We start from the raw sequence: 11,739 nt of genomic DNA, 5'->3' as shown, positions 1-11,739 counted from the left end.
CTGTAATTTTGTAGTAGGTACCTATACATATTTTAGTATTCAACGAAATGATATTATCCAGACTGTTGTTGTAGTATTTTTTCATGGATCACCTTTCGGACCAAAATAAACTACGATCTTGCATCTGCCTCGACCTAGCCATGACCTTGCCCGGATAAATCACTCATTGATATAGGTATTTTCATTTGTAAAGGATTATAATAAAGTGACCTTGTATTTTTAAGGTCGATTGTGAAAATTATAGATCTGCAGAGACTGCCAAGGGACAAGGGACAAAATAAATATTTCTTTTATAAGCAAAGTGATTCTACAATACTACCTACAGTATATTGTGGTTATTAACTTTAGTTTTCCCACAATATCTTTTCTACCAGTAGCGTTGCAAAGGACCAAATATAGGTATTTAAAGTCATAAGTACCTAAATAAGTCAAGTTTGTCAATAAGTCATAAATAAATATATGTAATAAAATCCTAATATTCCCTAACCCCACTCTACACCCTAGCTATTTCTAATTTGAATATGACCCATAAACCCATAATTATAATCGTACTATACAATTAAAATATTTAAAATAGCCATAAATGTACGAAAGGGAACCTAGCTACCTACTGTAAATATCGAATGGCATTATTATATTTTAATTATAACCCTAGATTAATCCTACAATTCCCTAAGCCAAACAAATAAAAAAACTAGCCCTAACAGCTAAACTATCCAACTACTCTACCGATATATTTGCAAGCTGGTATCCCGGGATACACATTTAATTTACTCGCGTAATTTTGGGTCATTTTCTGAACGTGATTTTTTTAACGCTAGATGGCGTTAACCTCAATTATACATAGTGCTGCAGACATTTTGTACTAGTCATCGAGTTTTCACTTCTGCCGGCACTCCCGGAGTGCAACCGGTTTTTTTTATAATGTTAGGATTAATATAGTTTAGATATTTCACTCACGTTTAACATAAAAAATAGATTGCCAAAAACCGTGCAATGTACTGAACCCCCGGAACGCGAGCCCGACCCGCACTCGACCTGTTCTATTTTAATAGTCTTTGTTTTTCTATATGAGCACTTATTGTAGGGCTCCGCCCTTTCTTAATTATTTATAATATGGTTCAGTTTTGCATAGAATGTTTTAACCATATAGCAAACTTGGAAGTGAAAACTTCTTTAGCGGCGCTGGGCACTTTTTGAGGTGGGGAAAAAATGATAAACTCGAGACAGCGTAAGGCGATCACGTGACCGTAAGATTTAGATGGCCACTCATTTAGATGGCATTTAAATCAATAAAGAAAAACTCAATGACATTACATGAAAAAGGTTCTAATCTTGTACGGGCTGAAATACGAGGATCTCACAGTTACATTCTAACTTTATATCACTCAAATATAATTCAATAAAGCTACATCTTGACGAAATCCCTAATAAAATTGAACTCTCTAGTACTGACGAATAAAACTCAAAATATTTAGATGCGAGGTCTGCAAGGTAACTTTACAATTTCTATTCCAATTTTAAACAATTAACGCTACAAATTTGAATTTCGAATTTTAAACAAGCTCACTGACCAACAATTTCGGAACTAAAGTTTTTCAATAGAAAGGAGGATGGGTCAATTATACATAGTGCTGCAGACATTTTGGACTAGTCATTGAGTTTTCACTTCTGTCGGCACTCCCGGAGTGCAACCCGTTGTTTTTTAGGGTAATAGAAATTTCACATCGGTGACAGGTGCGACAATTGTAAAACATCACTGTTGCTGACGTCACAGGCATCCATGGGCTACGGTTACCGCTTACCATCGGGCGGGCCGCATTCTTGTTTGCCACCATCATTGTATTTATTTAAAAAAAACTTTATTATATCGGAAAAAAAACAGATATTTCTCTTGCGAAGTTTATGACAATTCTCACAAGAAACACGACAATTGTCACGAAATTCCGAGTATTCCGACATATAATATAACTCATTTCCTGTCAAGAATTACGTACAATTTTTTTAAATCTTGACAATTGTCAGAAACTTCGCAAGAGAAATATCTGTTTTTTTCCGATATAATAAAGATAGCTGTTCCAATTACCGTGAGAAACAAGAATTAAATTTAGCCAACTTAAAAATAGAACAATACTATGTTTACATATAATGATAACATGATAGATAGATTCTGGCATGTTACACTTTCAATATAGTTGAATATCATAGCCGCCATAAATGGCTTCATATTAGGTAAGTAATCTATATATATAAATGCAAGTGTCCTGACTGACTGACTGACTGACTGACTGACTGACTGATTCATCAACGCAGAGCCGAAACTACAAAAGCTAGAAAGTTGAAATTTGCACACTAGGTTGCATTTATAAAGTGTACAAGAGATAAGAAGCGATTTTGAAAAATTCAACCCCTAAGGGGGTTAAAAAGGGGATGAAAGGTTGTATGGGGTTCAAGTTTTATTTTAAGCTAGGAATTTGAAACTTTGTAAAAATGTATTATATTAAAAAACAAGAAAAGTAATTTCAGCGTTTTCGAAAATTCATCCCCCAAGGTGGTGAAAAAGGGGTTGAAAGTTTGTATGGAGATCAAATATTTTTGTGAGTGTGGGACTTGAAACATTGTATATGGGTATATTATTATAAGACAGGAAAAGTAATTTCAGCGTTTTTAAAAATTCATCCCTTAACAGGGTTAAAAAGGGGTTGAAAGTTTGAATCCATTACAAATGCTTTGAAACTTCTTAGAAAGGCATAATAGCCGATTACAAAAAAAAGTAATTGCGACGTTTTAGGAAATTCAACCCCTAAGGGGGTAAAAAAGGGGATGAAACTTTGTCTTGGGGTGCAAATTTTATTTTAAGCTAGGACCTTGAAACTTCGCAAAAAGGTATTAAATTAAAAAACAATAAAACTAATTTCAGCGTTTTTAAACATTCATCCCCCGAGGTGGTGAAAAAGGGGTTGAAAGTTTGTACGGAGATCAAATATTTTTGAGAGTGCGGGACTTGAATCTTTGTATAAAGGCATAGTATTAGAAATGAAGAAAAGTAATTTCAGCGTTTTTAAAAATTCGTCCATTAAAAGGGTTAAAAAGGGGATGAGAGTTTGTATGGGGTTCAAGTTTTATTTTAAGCTAGGAATTTGAAACTTTGTGAAAATGTATTATATTAAAAAATAAGAAAAGTAATTTCAGCGTTTTCGAAAATTCATCCCCCAAGGTGGTGAAAAAGGGGTTGAAAGTTTGTATGGAAATCAAATATTTTTGAGAGTGCGGGACTTGAATCTTTGTATAAAGGCATAATATTAGATATGAAGAAAAGTAATTTCAGCGTTTAAAAAAATTCATCGCTTAAAAGGGTTAAAAGGGGTTGAAAGTATGTATAGGGTTTAAATTTTATTTTAAGCTACGAATTTGTAACTTCGTAAAAAGTTATTTCATTCAAAGAGAAGAAAACTCATGTCAGCGTTTTTCAAAATTCAACATTTAAGGTGGTGAAAAAGGCGTTGAAAATTTGTATGGAGGTCAAAAATTTTTTTAAGTGCGGGACTTGAATCTTTGTATAATAACATATTATTAGAATACGAGAAAAGTAATTTCAGATTTTTAAAAAATTCATCCCCTATAAGGGTCCAAAAGGGGTTGAAAGTTTGTATAGGGTTCAAATTTTATTTAAAGCTAGGAACTTGAAACTTCGTGAAAAGGTATTTTATTAAAAAACAAGAAAACCTATTCAGCGTTTTTAAAAATTCATCCCCCGAGGAGGCGAAAAAGGGGTTGAAAGTTTGTATGGAGATCAAATATTTTTGAGAATGCGGGACTTAAATTTTTGTATTAAGCCATATTATTAGAACACAAGAAAACTAATTTCAGCGTTTTTAAAAAATCATCGCATAACAGGGTTAAAAAGGGGTTGAAAGTTTGTTTAGGTTACCTATAATTTATTATTTAAAGCTAGGAACTTGAAGCTTCGTAAAAAGGTATTTTATTAAGAGAAAAGAAAACTAATTTCAGAGTCTTTGATAATTCATCCCCCAAGGCGGTGAAAAGGGGGTTGAAAATTTGTATGGAACCCAAATATTTATTTGAGTGCGTGACTTGAATCGTTGTATAAAGGCATATTATTAGAATAAAAGAAAAGTAATTTTAGCGTTCATAAAAATTCATCCCCTAACTAAAGGTTTAAACACTAAACTAAAGGTTTTAGGTTTTATTAAATAGTGGACTTGAAAATCTTCTGGGGGTTAAGAGAGATTATATCGAGAACATTATTTTATTCAGATAGGGGCTTGAAACTTCGTAGCCAGGTTGTGAAAGACTAATCTCATGCGTTGTACAGTCGACTACAAAGAGATATATCCACTTTTTCACCTTACTGCCTTGTAATAAGGTGAAAAAGTGGATACATCTCTTTGTAGTCGACCCTATAATAATTAACAAATGATTAACCATCCCTACTGCTATCTTTTGCTGCATAATGTTCCAAGCTAATGTAGAATTTATAACCACCAATATACAAATCCACGCGTACGAAGTCGCGGGCAACAGCTAGTACCTAATACTTATCTGGGCGACCGAGCTTTGCTCGGAAAACTAAAACTCAAAAATGCGCGTTTTCCCAGAGATAAGACCTAGCTAGATCGATTTTTCGCCCCCGTTTTCGTTAGAGCCGTTTCCGAGATCCCCGAAATGTATATACATATAAATAAATAAACAAGAATTGCTCGTTTAAAGGTATTAGATTAGATACGGTAAAGGGATGCGTAACTTACCCCAAAAATTGTGTTGATAATGAGGAATAATGTTTTGACGTCATTTTTAACCCCGGCCAAGCCCATGCTGCCGGTATTAAACACACATGCAATGTTCGCACTAACGCGGGCTATTTTGGACTGAGGCCACCGTTTTGCGGATAGCAAGTAATGTTTCCATTCAATTAAAGCATGTCTGCTCATGACAGCGATATTTCTGGGAGCTATATGAATACCAATAATCGATGAAACTTGTACCATTCCAGGCATTGAGGTATTTATAAGAGACGACATCTCGAACAAAATGTTTCCGCACCTCAGAGAAGTGCATGCACTTCTTTGCTTTTAGTACGTCACCGACCACTGACGAGATGCCACACATGTACCTACAGAAAATTAAAAAAAAAATTAAAAAGAAAAAATGCCTTCGTGCGTGTTAAAAAGTTACAACAATATAATAAAAGGGATGGAATAACATTTCACCGGTAAGCAATGGAATAACTGTTGATTTACTATTATTTAGTTTTCAAAGTAAATGTTTGGTCGTAGAAAAAGTATTGTATGCAACGTTGTTTAACTGAGTCAAAAAATACTCGTGGCGTCTTTATTAACAATTTTCGGCTTCGCATGCATGCATGCACTTCTCTGAGGTGTTGTTCGAGATGTCGTCTCTTGTATATACCTCAATGATTCTAGGTATTTAAAGTGGTAGTGGTACAGTCAGCGTCAATAGTAGCGGATGCAACAATGCGGCAAAAGTATCTGCTATTCTGGAATACTTTTCCAAACAGACTCGTAAATCTCTACAGTTCACGTTCAATAGAAAGTAACATAAAGAAATTCTAAACTAGAAAAAGTGACATAATGCCAACGGCGGTTTCTATCACTGCACGCCCCGCTAGCCGTTGGCAAGGTGTTCATCCGCATGCACAATATATAATGGTCGCACACTGTGCGGTTTAAAGGTTCCGTCACAGGCGCGTTTTCCGGGCGGGGTGTGAGCGTTTTATATGTAAAAGCGGCCCGCCTCGCTCACGCCCCGCCCGAAAAACGTACGTGTGGCGGAACCTCAAGAGGAATTTCCTCCCGCGGACGCACCGGCTCCCTGTCGAGGTTTTCTCGAAGGCCTACAGTATGAGGTTCTTCAAAAAAGGACGTACAGGTTTTTGGGTCGGCAACGCGCATGTAACACCCCTGTAGTTGCAGGCGTCCATAGGCTATGGCGACTGCTTACCATCAGAAGGGCCGTATGCTTGCGCACCGCTACGGAACGGAGTCCTGCTAGCGCTTGCGCCACCTAGCGGTCATATCTGTCGTAATAGACGCGTTTTGTTAGAGAATGAATCTTCTGTAGGTACCTAAGTACTACTTAACTATTTATTCTGTGGTGCTGTGTGCACATGCCGACGATTACTCAAAATTAACTGAATAGTCTCCGCGCGCGTTTTGTCTCTGCTGTGTTAAATTAAGCGCGGTGTTTTATGGCCGAGGACTGGACGCACGCGACCGATGACGGGGCGCCGCCGCTGCTGATGTCGTCCGAAGCGGATAAATTGTTACGCCATTTAGGGTCCTAACTAAATTGGTTGTTCCATACATGCTATGGGGATGTCCAATTTAGCTAGAACCCTAAATGGCGTAACAATCACGGAGCGTGACTGTACATCAAATTATGTAAAAATTAGAGAACCGCGCCGGCTTAACCACTTAACACAAAACCTTAACAAATTACTTATACTCCTAAACCTTCCTCAAAAAGCGGCCAAGTGCGAGTCGGACTCGCCCATGAAGGGTTCCGTATTTAGGCGATTTATGACGTATTAAAAAAAAACTACTTACTAGATCTCGTTCAAACCAATTTTCGGTGGAAGTTTACATGGATTACCATTAAAAAATATATGATGTACATTAGTACATCATATATTTTTTTTAGTTTTATCATTCTCTTATTTTAGAAGTTACGGGGGGGGGGGACACACATTTTACCACTTTGGAAGGGTCTCTCGCGCAAACTATTCAGTTTAGAAAAAAATTATATTAGAAACCTCAATATCATTTTTGAAGACCTATCCATAGATACCCCACACGTATGGGTTTGATGAAAAAAAAAATTTTGAGTTTCAGTTCGAAGTATGGGAAACCCCAAAAATTTATTGTTTTTTTTTCAATTTTTGTGTGAAAATCTTAATGCGGTTCACAGAATACATCTACTTACCAAGTTTCAACAGTATAGTTCTTATAGTTTCGGAGAAAAGTGGCTGTGACATACGGACGGACAGACAGACGGACAGACAGACGCGGACAGACAGACAGACATGACGAATCTATAAGGGTTCCGTTTTTTGCCATTTGGCTACGGAACCCTAAAAACACAATTGATAGGTGAAAATCGCATGAAAATCCGTTTAGGAGTTTTCGAGTTTATCGCGAACATGACATACATGCACACAGACAGACGCGGCGGGGAACTTTGTTCTATAAGGTGTACCTAGTGATAATATTTTTCGTAATTTCAATATCCAGAGAGGCAAAAAAGGACTACCTACGTTTGTATGGAGGAGCTGCCGTCCACTTTCCTCGTAAGGTAGTATAAATTAGAGATGCCACGAATATTCGGCAACTATTCGGTATTCGGCCTATTCGGCCACTTCGCCGAATATTCGGTATTCGGCCGAATGTTGCCTACTATTCGGCCGAATACCGAATATCTGTTGCACCTATTTAAAAAGAAAAATTGCACAATAAAAATTACCAAAAACTATCTATATTTAGAATGTGTTCTTGGAAAGTTGTTAAATACGAAGACCCTTTTTGATTTTATTTTTATCATGAGTGTTTGGGGTTTTTTTTTGCTTTCTACGTGTGGTGGCCAGCAGGCTGGATTGCCCGTTCCAGTACCGGCAGTACCACTGGTTGAAATTACATGTCCGGTGACAGCGGGCAATCTAGCTAGACTGCGTAGTTGTAAGTTATGTTTAGTTACCTATTAGTTTGTATTTTAGCCGTAAGTAATACTAACATTATTTTTAATTGCTTTGTTTTGTTTTCATTTTTTTTACTAACCAATGATATGGACGATATTATGTCTGAAATAAAAATTTTCAATTTCAATTTTTACTCTATTCATTAATGCTGTTCAACAAAAATATAGCTAACGCCATCTAACGTTGAGCTTTGTTAGCGATCAGTTTTCATAATAATTGTGACTCAAAATGTTCGCATGTCATGCCGAATATTCAGTCGCCGTATATTCGGTATTCGGCCGAGAGAGGGGCCGAATAGGTACTCGGTATTCGGCCAAAACCACTATTCGGGGCATCTCTAGTATAAATTTACATATTTTCGGCACTTTGTCCGTATCGATATTTAATACCTTGACTGTAAGCTCGATCTACACCCTAAACGCGTTAGTTCCGCGTATTTATTTTCCCCATTTTATATTTTAGCCAATCGTTTTATTTTCATGTAGGTACATACTGCGTTTTATTACACGTGTAAATCCTTGTAGCTTTTTTCCCCAAAGTGTAATGTTGTAACTAAATCAATAGGTATACAGGGTGCTTCCTGTAACAGGAGCAATAAATTAAACTAAAGGCTGTACTCCTCAAACTGACCAACATTTGTTCAGCAACTTTTAAAAATTATGAATCCTTTAGACTTCCTCTTTTTCATACAAAATAAATATTGCCTTCAATGTACGCTGACATCAGTGTGTTTGACGTTGCTTGTCACGCTTTAAACATAACAAAATTTGTTATACATTGCGTCTTAGAATAAACTTTAAAGTGTAATAAAAATCAAAACACGAGTTATTTTTAAAAGTTGCTGAACTAATGTTGGTCAGTTTGGGGAGTACAGCCTACAGTTTAATTTATTGCTCCTGTTACAGGAAGCATCCTGTATAGGTAGGTTAGGTTCGTTAGGTAGCTTCAGATTCACGAAGGGCAAACTGCCCAGAAATAGGGCGCGCTTCGCAGGACTCCGTCACAGAATAAGTAATAGTTAAGTTATGAAAGAAATGTTTTTGGAAAAGAAACAATTGGAATAAATAGTAGTTTATGTGACTGCTACATAGGTAATGAAGCTCACTCGTGTGATCATTTTATGAAACTCACTTCGTTCGTTTCTTAAACCCACACTCATATTTTAATGCCTAATTATGTACAGTTATTATTAGATGATAATTATACCTATACCTAGAACAAAATTAGATACCTACCTACAGTGTATTGACTAGGATTTATTTTACGACCACATTAAATAAAACCAGAATGTATTTCATTGTATCATGTATTATCCTTTTGAGACCGACATAAAGAAATATCACTTAGACGTTACTCTTTAAAACTCATACATTTGTTTCACACTGTTTTTCTGCTACAGACAGATTAAAAATGTAAACATTTGCATTGTACATGTAAAAATATTCTTAATAGCGATCGATTTCATACGATACTAAAGTCTGTTTTTTTATTCCGTAGACTGAAATGACAGTGAATAGTATGAACATGAAAAGTCATTTCATACTATTAACTGTCATTTCAGTCTACCGAATAAAAAAATACACTTTAGGTCCTTCTATTGTCGGCGCCATTGAGACATCATTCCTACGAAAACTGTGTGCCAACGACTGGTAATTGCGTTCCGACGACGATCAATGGGTAGTTTACCCTACTATTACATCAGTAAATGCGTCGCAGATTACATAATACCGACATAGAAGATACGCCACACTCAAATCACGACCCCAGAGCCCGTACCATGAGTCACTGACAGTGTCAAAACTGACATATACGCTATCGAGAACGTAATTTACCTTCTATACATCTGGCTCGCACTAATATGCGAGTACGAGCGAGATGCATAGAAAGTAAGTTACGTTCTCTATAGCGTTTATGTCACTGCCAAACTGGTGGTGGCCCTACAGAACGAGCATTCACAACCACAAAAGTCAACTATCTTTTCTCTTAGATACTTCCTACTTCGCATGGTAAATCCAGCTCTCCGGGTATGTAAATAATGTTGATTTTTGTTTGCGAGGAACGGTGCAGGAGTACAAAAATTACTATAATAACGGTTTACGTTACAACGCACAATATCGGGAACTCACGAAATTCATTCCACGTGCTAAATGCCACGTTATTATCCATTGCGATACATAATATACAAAACAGTCACACACATGATAATGAGAGGATTGTCGCAACCGAGCCAACATAAATCTTACATCAACAGACAAACCATAACGTCCATAATACAAGCCTTTTTGGCGTTGTGGTCATGACTACTACCGGTTTACTTCGAGTTGGCCGTTGCATAATGACGTCACAGTCATGTCACAGTGCTAGGTGGGCCTGGGTTAATTGTCGCAGGGGAGGTAACGGACAAATTGAAGAAGATTTTAGATAGAAATTCTTGGCGTTTAAATGGTCAATCGCAGTCACCATGTAAATGGTATATGTATTTATACTATTTATGTTTATACTTTATTGTACATAGAAATAAAATCACGAGAAACGGTCATCAGTCAAAAATGGTCATGGTAAATTGAACTTCCCTGATAGTTTTCCGTTTGAATGAGAGTGGCGTATCTGTTCTCTTATTGTGTAATCAATGTTCCCGCACCCAACGGTAACTTTATCCGACGCACAAATTACCTAATCAAGAAGCTGACAATAGACAATAGTTTTTTTTTTAATATAGGTATGCAAGTTTTAATTAAAATTTATGTAAAACTGATATCTAGGTGTAAATAACATCTTCGTGCCAAGAAAGAAAGGAATATAGAATTAAAATAATAGCCGGGATTAAGATACCTAGATAGTTCATAATAGAGTTGTTTTATTTTGTATAATTCATTACAATCATTACCACGATAGATTTAATTTATTTAAAGTTACTATTTCCATTAGAAATTGCATCACTGGTATATCTTACATGTCTAAACTGCTGTTCAATAAAAGGAGACAAATATATTCGATTACGTGTACAGTCGCTATGAGTTACATCGGAGCGGCCGAGGTGCTCAAAAATAGCTGAACACTCACTCTAACGCCTTGACAATAGAGGCGCGTTCATTCTATATTTTGTTGGACAATTAATAATTTTATCGGTTAAATATTATAATAAATAAACAATAAAAGGTTTATAGAAGTTAATTGGCGATCGTGGGTTCAGACTTTTATTGAACAACATTTTACAAACTAACACAAAATGTATAAAGTTTTTCACATAACTATCATTATCATTAATAAATAGAACATACACAATGCACAAATGTTTTTAAATATAACTTTTTATATTTAGAAACTTGGTGATAAAATGATACAGATGCAGTGCATAATTGTTTTTCATCGTACTTTTTGTACTGAGACTGACTGAAATAGCAACAAGTTCGTACGATTCCGTAAAAAAAAAATTGAAAAATATCTGTGCAATGGTATAAAAGTTCCAGGTTTTGAAGAATAGAACATAAGAACTGAGAAACTAACGAATAATGGAATTTTGGTGAAGTTAATCCAAATAATTAAATGCAAACCCTGTCTATTGCAGGAAAACTCTAATTCTATAGCCATTTATATTATATCACATAAATTACATTCATTAATATAATAATAAAAACATCCTCTGGTCGTACGCTTGGGGTCGCCGCTTAAATAATATATATACCATAGACAGAGGAGCCGCGCTCAATAAAAAAATAAAAAAAGATTTTTTAATAACCAAAGACCATAGATAACAATAAATAAAGGATATTTTGGAAGAAACAAAGGCGGCTAAAAGTCGTTTTGAGATTTATTTAAATTAATTGAGCTCGCTTTTCGCATTAAATCTTGAAGCACGATTAAATAAAACTGTTTCCTAAAGGTCAAATCGCACAATAAATACTAATTGATATAATAATGTCCCATTCACACGGTGCAAGAAGCAAGCATGACCATATCATACAGGGTGCCAAGTAATTAATGGATAACCTTCTAACCACCGACAG

The sequence above is a fragment of the Cydia amplana genome, chromosome 13 (genome assembly GCF_948474715.1).
Source record: "Cydia amplana chromosome 13, ilCydAmpl1.1, whole genome shotgun sequence".
NCBI lineage: Eukaryota > Metazoa > Arthropoda > Insecta > Lepidoptera > Tortricidae > Cydia > Cydia amplana.
Note: the sequence above shows the minus strand (reverse complement) of the source record.